Source organism: Linepithema humile, chromosome 8 (assembly GCF_040581485.1).
Source record: "Linepithema humile isolate Giens D197 chromosome 8, Lhum_UNIL_v1.0, whole genome shotgun sequence".
Taxonomy (NCBI): domain Eukaryota; kingdom Metazoa; phylum Arthropoda; class Insecta; order Hymenoptera; family Formicidae; genus Linepithema; species Linepithema humile.
The window spans coordinates 12263648-12282064 of NC_090135.1; the positions used below are offsets into that span (position 1 = coordinate 12263648).

At 38.9% G+C, this 18417-nt stretch overlaps 1 protein-coding gene across 3 annotated transcripts in view; it reads left to right on the forward strand.

Moving 5' to 3' along the window:
• Utx (Utx histone demethylase) overlaps window positions 1–18417 on the forward strand; it is a 71738-nt gene that overhangs the window by 21685 nt on the left and 31636 nt on the right. The window contains exon 1 of one of the 3 annotated variants that reach the window (XM_012367253.2): window positions 8784–9736. The exons of the other annotated variants lie outside the window; for them this stretch is intronic. The gene's annotated coding sequence lies outside the window, so the exon portion shown is untranslated. Of the gene's footprint in view, window positions 1–8783; window positions 9737–18417 lie in introns of those variants that run through there. 3 annotated transcript variants of the gene reach the window in all.

Consider the following 18417-nt stretch of genomic DNA (forward strand, 5'->3'; position numbering starts at 1 on the left):
CGGGGGTAAGAGAGAACAAACACACTCGCTTGAAAGGGTTGCGTCATGTGTGCAGCGTAAGCGAAATTTCTTCTACGATTTATTCGATTTAATTTAGACTCTTTTTCAGCCTGACAAATTAATACATACTGATTATAATACATCAATTTTCAGTTCAAATTTCAAAATTTTTGGTAGACATATTAATCGCTAAATCCTTTTTCAGAAAAAGGTTTTTCTTCCTTTTAAATCTTATCATTATTTTCGGTTCTACGATATTATGCAATATTAAAAGAAAAATGTATTTTAATTGAGAAAGGACAATAAGTTCAAAATACAAATTTTTGTGCCCACCGATTACGCCGATAGACGCTGAAAATAGGATAGAATAATGGATAGAAGGGGGTGATAGCGACTAATTACCAATTCAAACGATCCCGTTACCAAGTCCGGCCATCGCCGGCCGCCTACGAATGTGCATTCAATTCTCTCTCAACCCTTCCGTCCGGCTGATGGAAGGCGGACGAATACAAAGCGCAACATGCGCAATTTTATTTACGTCTCTCGTATGCGTGCACGAACACACGCGTCTCTTTTGGGATAAAAGGGCGGGCACACAAAGACCCGAAGAAAAGTGCTTTAGTGCGACACACAATAGCAAATTCATTACCGGGGCACGGGGAACCAAACCCTTTTGCCGTAGTCTCCTGTTGATCGGGCTGTACCGAAAATTTTATTTTCACGCGTTAATCCATAACTCCGCGCTGCAGTGGACAAAAATTGTGTTTGGTATCGTTGCTAACTCTTGACAGCTACCATAAATTTCATATACGTTTTGGGTGTGCCATGTTTTTACTGGTTTTATTACTTTAACTTTGATTTTTTATGCTACAGTTTATATAAAAAAATAGTTTTCTATAAAAAAACAGTTTTCTCTTCTTTTTTCCGCGTTTTTACGATTACGCAGAGAGAAAGTTTTATTGACCGTGGCGCAAAATGTGCATCGCATAATGCTGAGAGCTAAACGAATTTTACGGTACCTATCGATACTGCTCCATTTCTATTCATCGTGACGCAAAATTAGAGTTAACGTGGCGACACAGAATTTTCAAGCCGTGAAAACATCAGGTCGTGAACAACAGAATTGACCATGTAGTGTCGAAAGTTGGCGAGATTTACGGTACAGGCCAAGTGACACGGTAGGGCCTTGTTATTCGAATCTCTCCATTGTTCTGCTATTCGAACGCTCTATTATTTAAATGATCTATAATAGTATTTCGACGGATTCCGTACGTTTTTTCGTTAGAATATTCCTTCTATTGGAAGAGACGTATTTTATGCAATATTTATTTTTGAAAAATAAAAGTGTATCTCCACACTTTGATTACACAGGATCGAACAGAGGTTTCAGATGTGTTTGAAGCACAGTATTTATTGTAAGATCAATTCTGATGAATAAATTTTAATTATTGCAAAACTTGGCTCCGAACGAAAGCAGTTATAATTCGGAAACCAAATTTTCAAATCTATAATTTTTTTATCATATAAAGATGCGTAGAATGACGCTTAGAAAATTCGACGACTTGTTTTAGGAATGTCTGGTATTATTGCATATTTTTGACGAATATCTAACTTCGACTTCGTGTGACTTTCGACAGGTTTTGTCATGTTTTGTTATGTGCTCGCGAGCGCGAGTGTAAAGAATACAACCACCCTGGGCGGATTATGCACCCTGCAGCGAGAGTGCAGAGAGCGAGGTGCAAGGTGTATGCGAGCTCTGACCCAGATCGCGCGGTCGATATTCCCTGGCCTAGATCCGCTTCCTGAGATTGATATTTTTTCCACGCAAGCTCAGCAATGACGACGACTGCAACTGCGTATGAAACATATTTCTTTATTCATTAACTCTTCGCGGCCCTAATGTAATGTCATGTAATGCCCATGTAATGCCATGTAATGCCATGTAATGCCATTTATTAATACTTCGAAGCTGAAAGTTCTCCGAGAACATATAAAACTCCATTACGCAAAAAGACGTATAGAGAATATGTTGACAACGTTGCAAATGTCAAATCAAACAATAGAGCGTAATCAATACACTTGGAAATGATCAATAATAAATTGAGAAATCGGATAGTAACGTGCAGGAGATGACTGATTACGGAAATATCAGTAATTTGCTTCGCTGATGAGCTAAATGGCTGATAGACGACGACGACGGCGACGGTGACGATGTCGACGAGGATGACGGCGAGTCGCCTCGGCGTTCGTCACTTTGTGCGTCGTTTGGCGAGGTCATGGTCAGGCAGCGTGCTGAAACCGAGAGTCAACAAACTCTGGTGGTGGCTGGCTGGCGAGCGAACGAGCGAGCGACCAGCCAGCGATCCGATCGGACAGTTAACCAACCCACCAAACGTAACCCCGACCACAGAGGCTGGTTCTTTGGTGTAGCGGATTTTGCTCCTGTTTTTTCTCTCTCTCCCTCCCTCCCTTCCTTTTCCGTTCTCCACCATCTCCGACGCGTCCATCTAAAAATAATTCGCGATCATTATTTATAGCTCGTCTCTGTTGCGTGACGCTGCCTTGTCATAGGTACATGATCTATTGTCGAGTTGCGAGATTTTTATTTTAAGAAATGGCGACTTGACGCGACAATCCTCGAAAGTAGAAAATCTTCAAATATATGCATCCGTAGAATAAATCTAGGATTTTCTGTTGCTTTTAAAAGTTGATAGACACAATACAAAATGTGTTGATCATTCGACAGATCCAAACAAATAATGCCATCGGTGATTTTATTCTAATATTTTAACTTGGGAAAAGATTCCCTAGTTCGAAGATGTAATAACATGTTTTTTTTTTTAAGTTTTGATATATTAGATAAATAGGAATTGATTTGTTTTCAGTCATATCGAAGTAAAGATTAATAATGGATCAATACAAACCGATGGACGCGATTAACTTATTAGTTAGGAACGTTTTTTATTTAAGTCAACGTTTAATGATCGGAAAGAAACTCAAGTAAAGATTGAAGTGTTACAATGATCTAGAAGATTATTAACATAATTATATTCTATGACTGCTATCTGATAATTTGACAACTGTAAAGTTTACACAAGTAAAAAATTAAACGTAAGGCTAAAAAATAAATAACAGATGACAATATTAAATTAACTAAGAATAAAATAAGCTCTGAACTTTTTTGAACGGATATCAAAAAGCATAATGCCTATGATCTGAAATCCCTCAGATGCGAGAGCATAAATGACCGGGAGTATACACGCATAAGTAAGCCGGAGTCGGGCAAACGCGGTTTTATCGACATTGTAACCCGTGACGTCGACGGTCGCAGCGGCGCGGTATCGCTGGAGACTCTCTCGTCTGCATCCGCGAGTCGTGACGTCAACAAGTCGCGAACCAGGGGACGAATCGTCGTTCACCACGTCATTGCCTGCCTCCGCTGTCGTGCAATCGCTTGCACCTCAGTTTCGTATCTCGCGGTAGAGACGGCGAGTCACGTGACGTCACGGCTAGAAGTCGGGGGACGATGCCATGCGCGGAGGTTAATGACCTGCGGACTGAGTTCAATACACCGCGCGACCATACCGTGAGAGAGAGAGAGAGAGAGAGAGAGAGAGAGAGAGAGAGAGAGAGAGAAATATAAAGAAATAAAGAAAGACAGAGATACGAGCCGCGAGAGTCCACGACGAGTTCCTCCGTCGTTGTTTATAATGTTTCGTTTCTACCTTCCTTCCTGTGGAAGGAAGGACTTCTCTTCCAGCGTCTCCTTCAGCTGGCTGTTCCTTCCTCCTTCTTTGCGTGTGCGCAAACTTTGACGCAAAGCTCGCGGTGTCGATTGAGATAAAATTACTTTTACCAAATTTCTTGGTAAAAATTATGACATATATATATATATATATATATATATATACATTTATATTAATTGAGGTTTTAAAGAAAGGTCGAGTATAAACAAATTCTCAATAATTATTATGTATTAAAATATTTAACAAAACGGCTTTTATCTGACTTAAGAAAATCTGTTATATTTTCTTACATATTTGTAGTATATTTTTGAAAATATATTGATCAAATATTAATTCTCTTAATAATCATAAATCTTTAACTATATCAAAAAAATTTTGATTACTTTTTAAGAGGATCTTGTTATATAATGTTTAATAGACTTTTGTTATTTTTTTGTATACATTATTAATGATGTAACCTGTTACAACATCCAGTATTTTTGCATTTAGAAATAATTTAGTAATATTGCTCTATCTGGTTTACAAAAATTATTAAAAATTCTTTCACTTAAAACTTAATTCATCTATGAAAATTTTACACTATGGCGCGGATTTCTGTCGCGAATATTCGGTGCTGTAACCCGGTTCGCAGTTCCTACGGCGTTCAATCGATCTGCTTTTATTTCTGTGCACCTCGTTTCAATTGGTTTGTTTTTCTGCATTTAGCTGAGGAAGTTAAAATTAGTCGACGCGTCGCAGCGTTACATATGGAAGTCACTGACTTCTACAGCGAACTGAGTTACCTTCGATTCGCGTCAAAAAACTTATTCCGTGCGCCAAACCCGAGCAAAACAGAATAAGCGAAAAACCGCATAAAATAAGCACAATTATCGCTGATTTCGGATCAATTATTCCGAATCATTTAGTATAAAATATTAATCTTCTAAAAGCACCGTAAATAAAATTTTATTTGTTAACTCATAACTATTGTTTAATTGTTAAATTTTATTTGCTTTTATTTTCTAAAACTTGCATTTTAATACTAGCAATATTAAGTGTTATTATTAAAGAAAAGAATATTTGTTTATCTGTGGAATTGCGTTTTATGCATGATAAAACTTTTAAAAATCGATCGCTTGTTCACCAGTAATGATGGTTGAGAAGGGAAGATAAATCGATTGTTTAACTAATTGTGATTTATGAATCTATTGTTGGAACAATTTCTCTTGTTATAAATTTTATTATGTTTCTCAAGCGTGCGAGGCAAAGCCCCGCTGTGCGATCTATACGATCATTTCTAACGGATGACGTGAAAGCACGCTGCTGGCGCGAGTCGCACGAAGCGGCAAGGTGCACCTTGTAAAACGAGATGCGTGCCGCTGCTGCGACCACGTGGCTTTGGTATCTGATAAGGCCAACGGAAGTCTACCTCCTAGGCCAAGTTTGCCCGACATTTAACTCTTTTTAGGTTATCGATATAAACTTTCAACGTAATCGGACTTAAAGGCGAAATTACAGGCGGTAAGCGAATCACCTGGTGATTTAACGCCGTGTCACTCCTGTCGGTCTTTTTCACGTGAAGCATGCAATAATTTGATAACTTTATAGGCAAAAAGTAGCACATGTTTTATAAATGTCGCATTTATTGTTAATTAAATATTCAGAAAAATAAGGTCGCGAGATTTGGCATCACGTTTAACTTTAGATTGGCAGCGATGAGAAAAACTGACTTATTGTCGTAAATTGAAAACTTTGTTCAAAGTACAGATACATTGTAAGTTGTTTTACAAGGCTATTTTTATTTTTAAACCTTGAAGGAAGATATAAGATATACTATTATCATCGCTATTATACATCGCTGCTTATCTAGGGTCAAGCATTTTTCAAGCATGACTGTATTGATACGCGCAATAGCTTGATACGCGTAAACTCACAAGATGAACTGTACAGTTTAATGTGGTTTTAAACAGACGGGCTTGCTCTTCCGTATCGTGCATAGATACTTACTTAATGGTAATAGTTTATAACTATTTTAATTATCAATTATAGAAGTAAGGTTGAAATCCAAGTCGCGGTAGACAAATAGTTTTTGTTTTTCGCTGCAACGCGATCACAGAGCATTGTGGTCGACTTCGATCGATTCGGCTGAAAGTAACAGCGTTTCCGCGTGTAAAAGTGAATTAGCGAGCGAGCGAGCAAGCACTCTCGTATTGGCGGTGTTTCAAGGGCAACATGCGGTGAATGGGGTAAGACGAGTTAGCCACTGACATTTTGAACATTTGTCACAAACGTTACTTCAATTTCCGTCAGCAGTTATATCATCAGTGTAAAAAATTAAAAGTTTTTTACACCTCTGTAATACATATAATTGGCATTAAAAATAGGGATTCGAGATGGATTGGAAATAAATTCTTTTTCAATTATATTTTATATCTTAAAATCCGTAAATTTGTACCAATCTTTCAGCAGATTGACAAATTTAACTCGTGTAAGAAATCACAGTATGATTCTTGGCGTACGTAATTAAACAAGAGGCACCGATGTTAGTTAAAAATAATGTAATTTCGTCGCGAAGTCACGGACGGCTGAAGGAAAGAAAAAAAGGAGATTGTAACCTAAGTACGTGTGTATTTTGGTAACGAAGCTCTCGGCTGCGGAATTTCCATCTTTTCTTTCTCGCGAACGCATTTAATTCTCGCGGTGTTTCCAAGCATCGCTTAAATTCTTGAAAGATTTAATTTCTTTTAATGCAAAAACATTAGTTTTCCACGCGAATAAATCTGCATTTATATTTAAAACACGCGTGACAGATCATTGAAATATTTTCAATTTTTCATCAAATTTCTTTTACTTAGATAGTAAGAAATTAAAACGCGTATTTGATGTAAGCTTGAATTTTGAATGTAAATTAAAATTTAAATGCGTATTTGCTGTTTTGTTTAAACAACTTTCGTAACAAATGTATTTCTTTATTTAGTAATTTTTCATACAAAGTTTATGATGTAATATGCCATTCTTTCTCTTAATAGACTTGCGATTGTTCGGCGCGTGAGAGAGATGCATGTTTTTACACTCGCATGTAAAGTTTGTAATATCGCTATTCGTACTATTTATATCCTTGGGATTAGCGTAACTTTGGAGGAAAATAATCGCACGCGTACGTTCGCGCTCGCGTTTTTACATAATTAACCTTCGCGGCGTTATTTGCCGCAGCGCGCGCGGTATATTGCATTCCCGCCGCTTACGCGATAACCGGCTTTGCTCGGATAACGGGTCCTTACGCAGCCTCCGCATTAATTCATCGCTTGCTATGAATCGTCAGTTGTATCCTGATAATTCGGTTCCTTCGATTTCCTTTGCTGCAGTCGGTGAGCGTCATATTATGTTTTTTCTTTTGACGCGTTATCCCATCTTTGAGAGATTTATAAGGAAATCTTTTTAGCCGTGTTTCGATATGTTTTATGTATAATATTTTTGTTTTTTTATTTATCAATTTTTGCATCTATGTTACTTGAATTTGGTACGCCACGTATATTTTGTGCAGAAATTAAATTGCACGAATGGGTACAAATATTTGGACAGGAGAGAAAAGATACATTTGTATATCGGGTCATATTTAAATAATTTAAATTTTCTGCATCGCAATAGAAGCTGCTCCGTATTCGTTGCTTTTTCACCAATACACAAATGTATTATTCTATAAATGCATAAGCATTGAAAGCTTTCCATTGTGATACGCATAATATTTATTTACAACTTGTTCAGATGCGCTCTACAATAATAATCAAGTGATCAAGTGTAAACTCTTTTCGCGAATAGCCGACATTACTAATTCTATTCGACACTAGACATCGTTGAAAAAAAAAACTTACTGCGGTGAGTTACTTTGCCTCTGACTCGCCGCCGCGTCGCGCAACAAGAGAAATGAAACTACCGTCGGAAACTACCGTCGTGTGTATTTTGGTAACGAAGGTTCCGGTAACGGGGGGGAGGGAAAGGGTCGGAGAAAGAGATGCCGAATCCTCGAGTGGTCGCAAAATTCTGAAGCGACGGTTTCTGTACGATGCTGCAGGGGTGGAATTCGATATATCGTATATAGTCGCAGAAGAGCGAAGAGCACGGCCGTCCGCGCGCGCGCGCGCGCGCGCGCGTGTGTGTGTGTGTGTGTGTGTGTGTGTGTCAGACGTATAATCAGACGATTATACTCTCGTAATAATAGGTCCAAATTCTCAGTAAACCGATTCGCCGCCGATACCTTCTAACTACGTGTCCTATATGTGGTCTATGGGAAATTTCTGACGCTCGCGCAATTTTGTATCGAGCTCGAGGGCTCCAATTGCGGTTCGATAATTTTGTTTCTCGTTTTACTCTTCCGTGCTTTGGTAACTCTAAACCAATTGAGGGCGCTTAATTGGGCTTTTGGGTTTTGTGTAAAACGAGTGAAGTGCCCCACATGTTTTAGAAACATTTACTGTATATAATATATATATATATATATATAATAACTGTTTCTATCTTTTATAATTATTTAGACTGGTCATGCATTTATTATCAATTTATAATACCAAAATATTTTTAAATGGTTGTTCTAACGTTATAATGTATATCAATAATGGCTATCGAAGAATTAAAGAAATATAGAAGGATGAATATTTCTATAAAAGATGTGATTAAAGACAATACGAATTTTGTACAAAATATTAATGCCAAGAAGAAATGATTCCTTTTTTTTAAACTATTGACATCAATCTACTTGAAAACGAAGCAATCTATAAAATAATTCTACAGTTCTTAAAATCCTTGTATTTTCTTTATTTGATTAATTTTTGTTTTGAGTCATGTGTATATGTATACACACTTTATTATCTTTCTGATTGCATTACTCACAGCACGCTCCTTATATTCTAATTTTATTGGATAAAGAACTAAATATGATACAACGCAAATTATAGTAATACAGAAATAGGAATTATAATTATATATATATGTATATGTATGGAAAAAGAGAAAAAGCTACAGGCTTTAAATACTCTTATTCTTCTCTTCTTTATCTGTATATTAAACAAAAATCTAGAATTTAAATCATGAAACTTATGCAATTCTCGGTGCATCATGTTGCATTGCGAAGAGGGTAAACGCGCGTCGGGCGGTGGCTCGGCGACGAATGTCGCGGTGTGTTGTTCTAAAACAGGGCCGCTACGCATGCGCGTTTCCTCCTCGCTCGTCGCCACTCTCTTTCCTCCTCGTGAGAGGTGCTGGTGGTCGAGAAGAAGGGGGGTGCACCTCCTAATCCCAACTCGCCCTACGTTCCTGACGGCGCGTCAGTCGCGCGAGAGCCTTCGACGTGTGGAGGTGTCTCCCCGCGCTCCGCGTGCGTTACCGCCGCTCTCTTTCTCTCTCTCCCCCGTCTCTCCCTTAATCTGCGCGACGAAGCATCACTGCCACTAGTATAATAGTAGTACAATACTGCCGAAGTCGGGTTTCGACGTATGCGCGCATAATCGCAACTATGATTGCAATACTGTGAAACCGTGAAGAGATCATCGAGTTTCGGAGTGTACTTTACATCGCAACGCGACGAGGTGGACGTTCGCGAGTGCCACTCGTACATACGAGTTCTCTCGACCGCGAGTGCTCGTTCGCGGTGTCTCTATTCTTGCGTGTTCTATGTGTTAACGCTATACATTACACATACACATACACATACACATACACTGCCGGAAGCGCGCGCTCGAACAACCCGCACAAACAACCCGAACGAGATTGTCGTCGGGGCCATGAGGCGTTGTTGAACGTCTCTAGACGTCGCGTCGGGGGAGGAAGGAGGAAGAGTGCAGCAAGAGAACGAGAACGAGTGAAAAGAACGGAGAAGCAGGAGGAGGCGTGCACATTTTATCGGAGCATATCGGAAAGAGGAGAGGCAACTAACACTCGACGACGCGCGTCGAGATTTAAACCGTCACCGCCGCCGTCGCCGCCGTCGCCGCTGCCGCCGCTGGGTGATTTAAATGGTGAGTGTTGCGTGAAACAGCGGCGCATCACCCTCGCCGCGCTGCCGAGCTATATGATCGACTCTCGCGACGCGCTTCTCGTTTATTATTGTCACACACCGCGTTGCACCCGAGAACCAGACTTTACCTACCTACCCTACGATCCGCGCACCCTGTGCCATCCCCCTCTTTCTAATCGGAGTGGAACCGCCGCGCGAATTTTTGGCCAGTGCTTCGATCGATGTCTCGGGGACGCTTTCGTGTACGCCCTCGGCTCGCTCGTCCTTTGACCCTTTTGCCGTGCAAGCGGCATGCGCGCAGGGCGCAACTCTTCGGAGGGCTCGCGGAAGGCCCCGTGCGCACCCCATGCCGAAATAACCGATGTTCCTCTTCCTCTTCGTTTCACTTTTGAGAGTGTACGATACGCTAGAGCTATATCGCTAGCTCGAAAACGAAAGTGATATTCTTTGTGCAACTTGAAGAGCTTAATAAAATCGAGACATTGTATATAAACATTTGAATTTAAACACAAAGTAATATAATAGCTTATTTGTGTCAAAAGGGTCAAAATTACTCGTATAATTCTATAAATTCAAATTTTACTCTTATTATTTTTTTATTATTTCGTTTCAAATCAATCAAATTCAACTTGCATTAGAAACCGGATGTGTGATTTAATTTTTTATTATTATGTTGTACTCCATACAAAAATATCTGAAATCTCAAGATAAATTTTTGGATGGTATTTAGAGTACTAAATAAATTTTTTATATACTTTGCTCAGTATTATAAGTATTAGTAGTTTAACGATAAATTAATATGTTTTAAAAATATCAGAAAATAGTTTGTAATGATGGGTTTGTATTACATTTCAACAAATTGCATTTTCCTAAAAAAACGTATAAGGATAAAAGGTCCTCGGGTCATGCGAGCTCATAATCGCAAGTGATGCTTGTAATCTCAATCGCGGCGCGAAGAGGTGGAGGAAGAGGAGGCGAGTGCAATGCACATGACGTTTTCGCGTGGAAGCCGCACTTCCGGCCATTATGTTCTCTCATGGCCTTGATGAGGCCTTGCTCTAAATAGCGAATAAACGCCAAAGTGCCGAAGTCGCAGTTCAAAACGCGACTTTAAACCTTGGCATTTGCATTAGACTCATTACATCCTTTGTACTTTTTGCCATTATCCTGATAATTCATGCGGAGAATCATTCTCGCGCGAATAGAATACCTTTTAAAATTTCATTTTTTACTGACTTTTCTAAATAACACACTAGTCAATTTTATTAATAATCATTGAAATCTAATCGCTTAATTAAACTGCAAAAATGTAGTATACAAAAAGAGATGTCTCGAAAATATCTTGTCCAAAGAAACATATTAATAATAACTGATCTTTTCATTGGAAGGACCAAAGGTACGGAGATCGGGGGGTGTTAATATGAATGAAAATGATATTTTTCTTACAGCGAGTTGTTAATTATCGTGTTTCGAACTCGAGTAAATGCAACAAGTCGCTAAGTGCCGCGAGCTCTCGATAATACGCGAAAGGTCGAAGACTATCGATACGCCATAACTGTCAGTCGTGAAAAACTAGGTCATATATCAAATGATCGAGTCTTTTATGATCGGTTATTCGTTGCTCCTTTAATTCTTAATCCACGAGTTGGCAGAACAGCTGATAATTAAGAAAAAGAAACAAGTTACAAGCAATCTAGAGCTAGTGTGAGATTCAGTTGAAACATTAGAACTTTTTCTATTTTCTCTAAATTATCTCGATATTATTAATAACATATTTTTATTAACGAGGCGTGTTTCTACATATCTTGTTTTGTCCGAAATATTCTTCTCGGTTAACTAAAAAGTATGAAATAGCAGTTTATTCAGTCAAAATTTCAAAAACGATTAAACAACTAAATTCTTACCTTTTGGCGTCTCATGCTTTAAAGAATGAAAGCTTAATCGTGATTAGTAGTTAGCCGATTTGATTTTTTTTTCTCTTTATCAGCCAGATTATGTTTGCAACCACAAAATGCAGGATCCATAGGAGGAGAGGATATGGTAGGGGTCAGAGTAGAATTTAAATTCTCGATCTCTCACGGTCGCTGACCATGGCATTCAGGCAATGCCACCTTACAGAGCGTTGTTGAACGAGTTGAAGATCACTGGCCTCTGGCTGTTTCTCGGTCAAAGCTCGGTTCAGCTCGGAGAGCTCCCTCGAGATCGATGAATCGTTCACGTGCGTATGCGTATGCGACAGAATCGTGAGAAACAAAAAAATAAAATGAAAATGATACCGTACAATGAGTCGCAATTACATTTTTCGGAATTGTATATATTTTTATCTTGAATTTGAAAGTATAATCAGATTTTCTTTAGTTTCAGTTGTGGCATTTCGTGCATATATACGTATAATAGTATAATATATAGTATGATAATAGTATAAATAATAGTATAATAATAGTATAATATATAATAGTATAATAAAAGTTTCGTAAATCTTATTTCGTGAAAATTTTGTGACGAGAAAAAGCAAGAAACATTGTTTGCAGAAACAGATTTGTATATCCAAGTATTATTTATTTGAATTTCTATTTTTCTGTTATGTAAAATTATTCTCTTTTATTATAAAATTAATAGGAAAAAGTGGACAAGTTTTAAATGTTAGAAAAATAGACACTGGATAAAAAAGCGATCCAAACAATAACGAATCAAATTTATTCTTTTTATTGTGCGCCGCTTTTTATTGTGTGATAATTTAACTGGGAATAATTGCTCTTCAATTTTATAAACTCTTGATCCTTTCAGTTGTGTCGATAAAATCATGCAGAAATTTTATTACCATTTTTGTTATGTACATTAAGTGGTTACCGCGTTCAAATAAATGACTATTTAATATTTCATTTTCAACCGCTCAAGATTACAATTGAATCAATGACAATAAAAAGGGCGCTCATTGATTTTCGTATTGATTGTAAAACCATATCGATTGTAAATTTATTGTGTTAATCGTACAATATTTTAACCAAAAGTTACGTTCGGAAACTATATATTTCTTTGGTACTGAAATATGAAATGTATAAACTTTGATTATACGATCGAAGTAATTCGCGATCTTCAAGACGATTTTTATTTTTATTGAAGAAAATGTATGCAACTTGTAATGTTTGCATCTCTTGTCGGCAATATAATGACTGTTATTAATCGCGATTATAAGCTGATTGCGTTATTCCGCGATTGCAATCGACGACCGACCGGTCGACCGGTACACGCGAGCACCGATCAGCTGACACGCGTGATACACGCTCGAATTAATATCTCTAGCGGGTTAAGAGCGCAAACTGTTACCGCGTTTGCAGCGAGTAACATTATGGTGCACGTTAATCGCGGGAAACGACAGGCCATTTAACCCCGACGACTTTCAAAGCGCATAACCCTATCGGCTGACATTTATATTGCGTCTATCGATTCTCTGATTTCCCTTTGCAACTCTTTTAAGTTGCGTTAACATTCAATTTAGTTTAAAAAATACGAAACGCCCTTTATATTTTCACTCACTCACACACACGCGCTCTCTCTCTCTCTCTCTCTCTCTCTCTCTTCTTTTTACAAGTTTTCCGCCAAAAGGCTGCTTAGCATCCGTGAAAAATATGAGGTATATCGCGTGTGTAATAATTTTATAATAAAAATTTTCAAGTGTTAAATAGCAAGGAAATTACATAAAAATATTAATAAATATTATATAATTTAAAAATGATCGATAAAGATAGTTTTAAATTATATAATATTGTGTTGAATGTTTTCAAAAAAAAAGTTGCAAATTGTGTTTTACAGTAATAACTTTATTCTTTATTTAACTTGCTTTATATAAATTATTAGTATAAAATAATTAAGATTAATTTTATTATTATTATAAGCAAAGGTTTTTGGGCGACTTTGAAATCGATCTTTCATCAGAACTACTTTTTTACGCACTTTTTCCCAGAAACTTTCGATTAGTAGAGTTGGAATTGGAATAGCTTTTTACGCTTGGCGACATGCGAGTATTCGAGCGGAATCCCGCGGGAGTAATTCGCGCGTAAGACTAGTTTTGTGGAGAAAGAAGGAGGAGGAAGAGGATGAGTGTTCGCACTCGCTTCACTCGCTAGCGGTTAGACTCGTGCGCGCGCGTGCGTTCCGCCCGAGGAGGAGAGTCGAGGATGATACAGGTACTGTATAGAGAGAAGAGTGAGCCGGTCGTTGACCCCACCGGCCCGCTCTTGTGTGTACGTACGCAACTCACACGCTCTTTCGACCGGGTTTTCGTCGAGTTTCTTATCGCTCTCGCGTCAACGATGCCGCTGACGCTGCTCACTCCAAAATTTCAAATATTAATGAATCCCTCTCGACGTTGGAGTCGTGTAAATTGTAGAGTAGAAGGACCAATTCTTTATATTGAGATTATTTATTTCTTAGCTTATACTAAAAAATTGGAATATTTCTTTATGGAAGTAGCACATAATTCAATTAATTTCGACATTTTTAAATCAGTTGTTTACTAATTTTGTAATATTTAATTTTAGCCAACGTATATTGTTAAATGCATTGAAAAAGTATGACAGATGAAACATGTGATAGTAGAAACATTTTATCGTTAAGAAGAAAATTATTTTCATATTAGTCGGAGAAGTTTGATAAAAAGAATATTTGACAATTATCTTTATTTAACGTGAACTTAGAAGGCAGCATTTACCGCTAAGTTGTATAATCTCTCGAGCTCTCACGAATAAAAACGGGTCCGTATGTTACTTGCGTCGTCGGCTTTGAAAGGCTGAAACTGATCTTATCTCGATTTTATCAATTTTTCCGACTTACGTATGTGCGCTTTCGCGCGGACAACCGATGGTTTCCGGCACGTTCACGGAATTCTGTTCGCACTTAGTCACCGACTACAGTTAACTTCCTGCCCCAGCCGTCCCGTCGCGCAAGACTGCTATTCGGATGAGCGCTGTGAAATGCGCTCGTCTTTTTCAAACTCGCAACAACTTGCTCCGAATGCATACATTGAATTATAGTTTGCGAGCTCGTTGCACAGCTCGCAAATTACTTGTTGACAATTAAAAATTTGTTTTACATTATATTAATAAATTAATAAAACTATATCTTGAAGATATAAAACAAAAATAGGTTTTCACATTTTTATTTCAATATTAGAATAATTGACAGACGAAAGAAAACATCAAGAAGAAAGTAAACGAATATTGCAAACTGCTTGAAAGAATCATTAGAGAATTATTGTAATATTTTCCCAGTTTCTGAATTTTCTATATAATATTTCTGTTTCTTTCGCATCGTACAACGTTTAAATACCATTTCAATCTACATTCTCGTAACGAGCGCAACTCGTGGCAGATTTAAAAGTGGGACGGCTGAAAGTGAATCTTTTTCGCGCGGCTCTATTTCGCTGTCGTTCGCTGTCGATTTACTGCACTTTGCGTTTGCGAGTCTGGTATCTCAAGCCTCCGGTAGATCCGGGGCTTGCTTTTGCCAGGTTCGAAAACTGGTTCCGCACCATGCGCCGGGGCTTTCGTGAGCGGCACACATCGGAAAGGGCGATGCGATGCGATGCGATGCGATGCGATGCGATGCGATGCGATGCGATGCAATGCGATGCGATGCGATGCGCGATGCGATGCGATGCGCGATGCGATGCAATGCGATGCGATGCGATGCGATGCGATGAGATGAGATGAGACAAGACGCGACGCGACGCGGCCTATCTATCGCGCGCCGGGCCCTAGGGCCTTCGAGGAGACGAATTGGTCGACCGGTCGGCCGTTCCGTTGCTCAGTCCCCGAATCGCGCGTTCTTAGATAGTTCAGGAGTGAGTTCTCGTGTCGAGCTCCAGACTGCTTCCCCTCGCTCTTCATCCTATCTCCCCCTCGCCCCCTCGTATCTCCATTGCCTTCCTCTCGCTTTCTCTCTTTCGCGCGAAGGCACCATGGGAGTGACCCTGAAAGTTCAACAGCCCTCTCTCGAATGGCGCTCTTCCCCCGCTGCGTTGCACTCTCTCGGGTTCGCCTCTTTTCCCCCGTCCTGCTTCTCATCCACCCCCTCGCCCTCGTGTCCTTTCTTCCCTTTGTGTTGCGCGCTGAAACCTAACTTCGCTTAGACCGACCGTCACGTCGACGTGTACTGCTGCGATTCCTGTTCGCCGTGTTTAGTAATTAGGATTTTTAGAATAAATTTAGAATGAATTTTTAGAATAAATATCCATTTTTCTCACATTCATAAATCCAAAATTTGTATTACGAATTGTAAAATAATATATGAAGCTTTCCATAATTATCTATGTTTTGTAAGTTGCAAGTATTTTGTAAAAATTACTAGAAAATTGTACCATTTGAAATCTTTTATTTTGTAAAATCAAAACTTTTGGAATACATTTTACATGCAATGATCCATAAGTTACACTATTATTTTATCTGTTTCGAATCAAAACTGTAAGCATTCTTTCTTTGCAGGTTAAAATAATTTTTTAAAGTAAAACTTGTAGACTTCTCTCTGTCCTACACAGCAAGTTCCCCATCGAATCTTTATGTCAATAAGCTATCGTCACTGCCTTGAAATAGGTGCTTCGCCCTATAGTGCATTTTCATTTCGGAACACCCGGTAGAGCTGGCTGGTTCGATAATACTCGCCTGATCGATATTCCCCGCGCTGCACGCTTGCGAACGCGCCGCGTCTAAATTCGGAATGAGATTCGTCCTGCTTCGAAGTAGGGATCGAAACCGTTATAATTCCGGTGAGGAATTTTCGATGGCGTAGATACGCGGAGAAGAACCTTAAGGCTTGTCCAGACGGACTTACGCGGTTGCATAATGCGTATATAGAAAAGAAAATGTATCAGCGTCTATAAAGACAATATTCTAATAATCACGATCAATTTTTCCGTATATATATATAAATATGTATAACGAACGATATAGCAATGTTGTTTGCGTTACTTAATTATTGAAATGTCTGTTGAGAGTTAAAACAGCAAGGGAATGTAGCATACTTTTACGCAACCTACTTTTGTCTTCCGGATTTCGCAAATTGCGTAAATATCTCACTTGCGAAATAAACTTGCATTTGATAAATCGTCCTCTTTTTGTCTTTTCCTCCGTCTCGTAAGGACATTTTAACGAGGCCGCGGATTCTCCTTCCTGCTTCACCTGGTTCCTCTTGTCAGCTGATGATCTCGTACGTGTACACGCACACACACACACACACACACACACACACACACACACACGCGCGCGCGCGCGCGCATCGGCTGTGCTTTATATACGCGCGATATGTATGTACTTGAAGGCCTCGTCCTTCGCCCGCGCGTATAAGCGCTCGATGCATCGCACGCACACACGTTGAGCTCGGTACATTGCCGCATTCTGTGAACGTCGCGTTGCGCATGCAATACGAGTCGCCGTCGTGAGCTCGCCATCGCAACGACGACGCGTAATCAGCGCTTACGTCACCTTCGTATGTGCCGTGCGTGCGTGCGTGCGTGCGTGCGTGCGTGCGTGTAATCGCGCGCTTTATTGTTCTCCGTATGTCTCCTAATTCGCTATACAGAATGCTTGAGATCGAAAATATTTTAGTAGATTTTCGAAGAATTCAGAAATCGTTATCTTCTCTTTTAACGAAAAAGAAATATTCAAGTTTTAAAATTCTTTTTTAACAATTTACTTTGTTAAAATTGCTTCTTAACAATTTTGAGATATATTTTTGTAATGTTTATGTTATTTTTGCATTACATTTGCAACACACATATATTTTCTTTCTCTTTGTTAGCGATGTTCTAAACTTAGATGCCAATGAGCGTATTAATTGATTCTCGGATTTAAATAGACATTTGTAAGTTTCGTAAGTCAAGCCAGTACATCGTTTTCTCATATTGAAGGGGAGGTTTACTTTGCTTTTCGATCCGGCTCTCTTCCGGCAACCTCTCGCTTTTATCTTTCATTCGATAATCATTGCGTACAATGCTCGTTCTTGCTAAGCGATATACGACACAGCGCGAATGCCATTCGCGTTTGATTCGCTCGTTCACCGATAACGGATGTCATCGGACTCGATCTGTGACTGACTGACTGATTGACTGTCACTTAATCGTATCAGTAATCGTAAGTTCAAGAGAAAAATTCTATACGGCAAAATTTCCCAATCTGCAAACGAAATAAAATTATTAGATTTATTTATATAAATTATTAAAATCTGAAAGCGCTTCAATGTTAAAATTGAAAAATGATGCTGTCATAAAGAGCAAACATCTATTCTTTACAAAAAAGAATTTGTCGATATTAAGTTCCTAACATTATCGATGATGTTACTTCGGGTGCAACGGCGACTATGAATCGCCTGCGAAAAGAAAAGTAAATTTACGCTCTTGTCCAAGTGGTAATTGCGCGCATGCAGTGCGCGCCTCGAAGGTCGAAAGCGTTGTCGTTGTTCAAGTACGACATTGGAAATGCAAACAACTAATGCGCCGACCATGGGTACTACGCCGATTAGCAAACACCATTAATTCTTAATGGGCGAGCTTTGCGCTTATTTGCGCAAAAGTCGCAAATAGATACGTTAAAGATCTCGAGAACTGCAAAGGGCTAAAGAATACCTTCATATGAATGCTTAATGTGTACTTTGAAAGGAAATGAACGAAAAGGGTACTAGTGTCGCTTG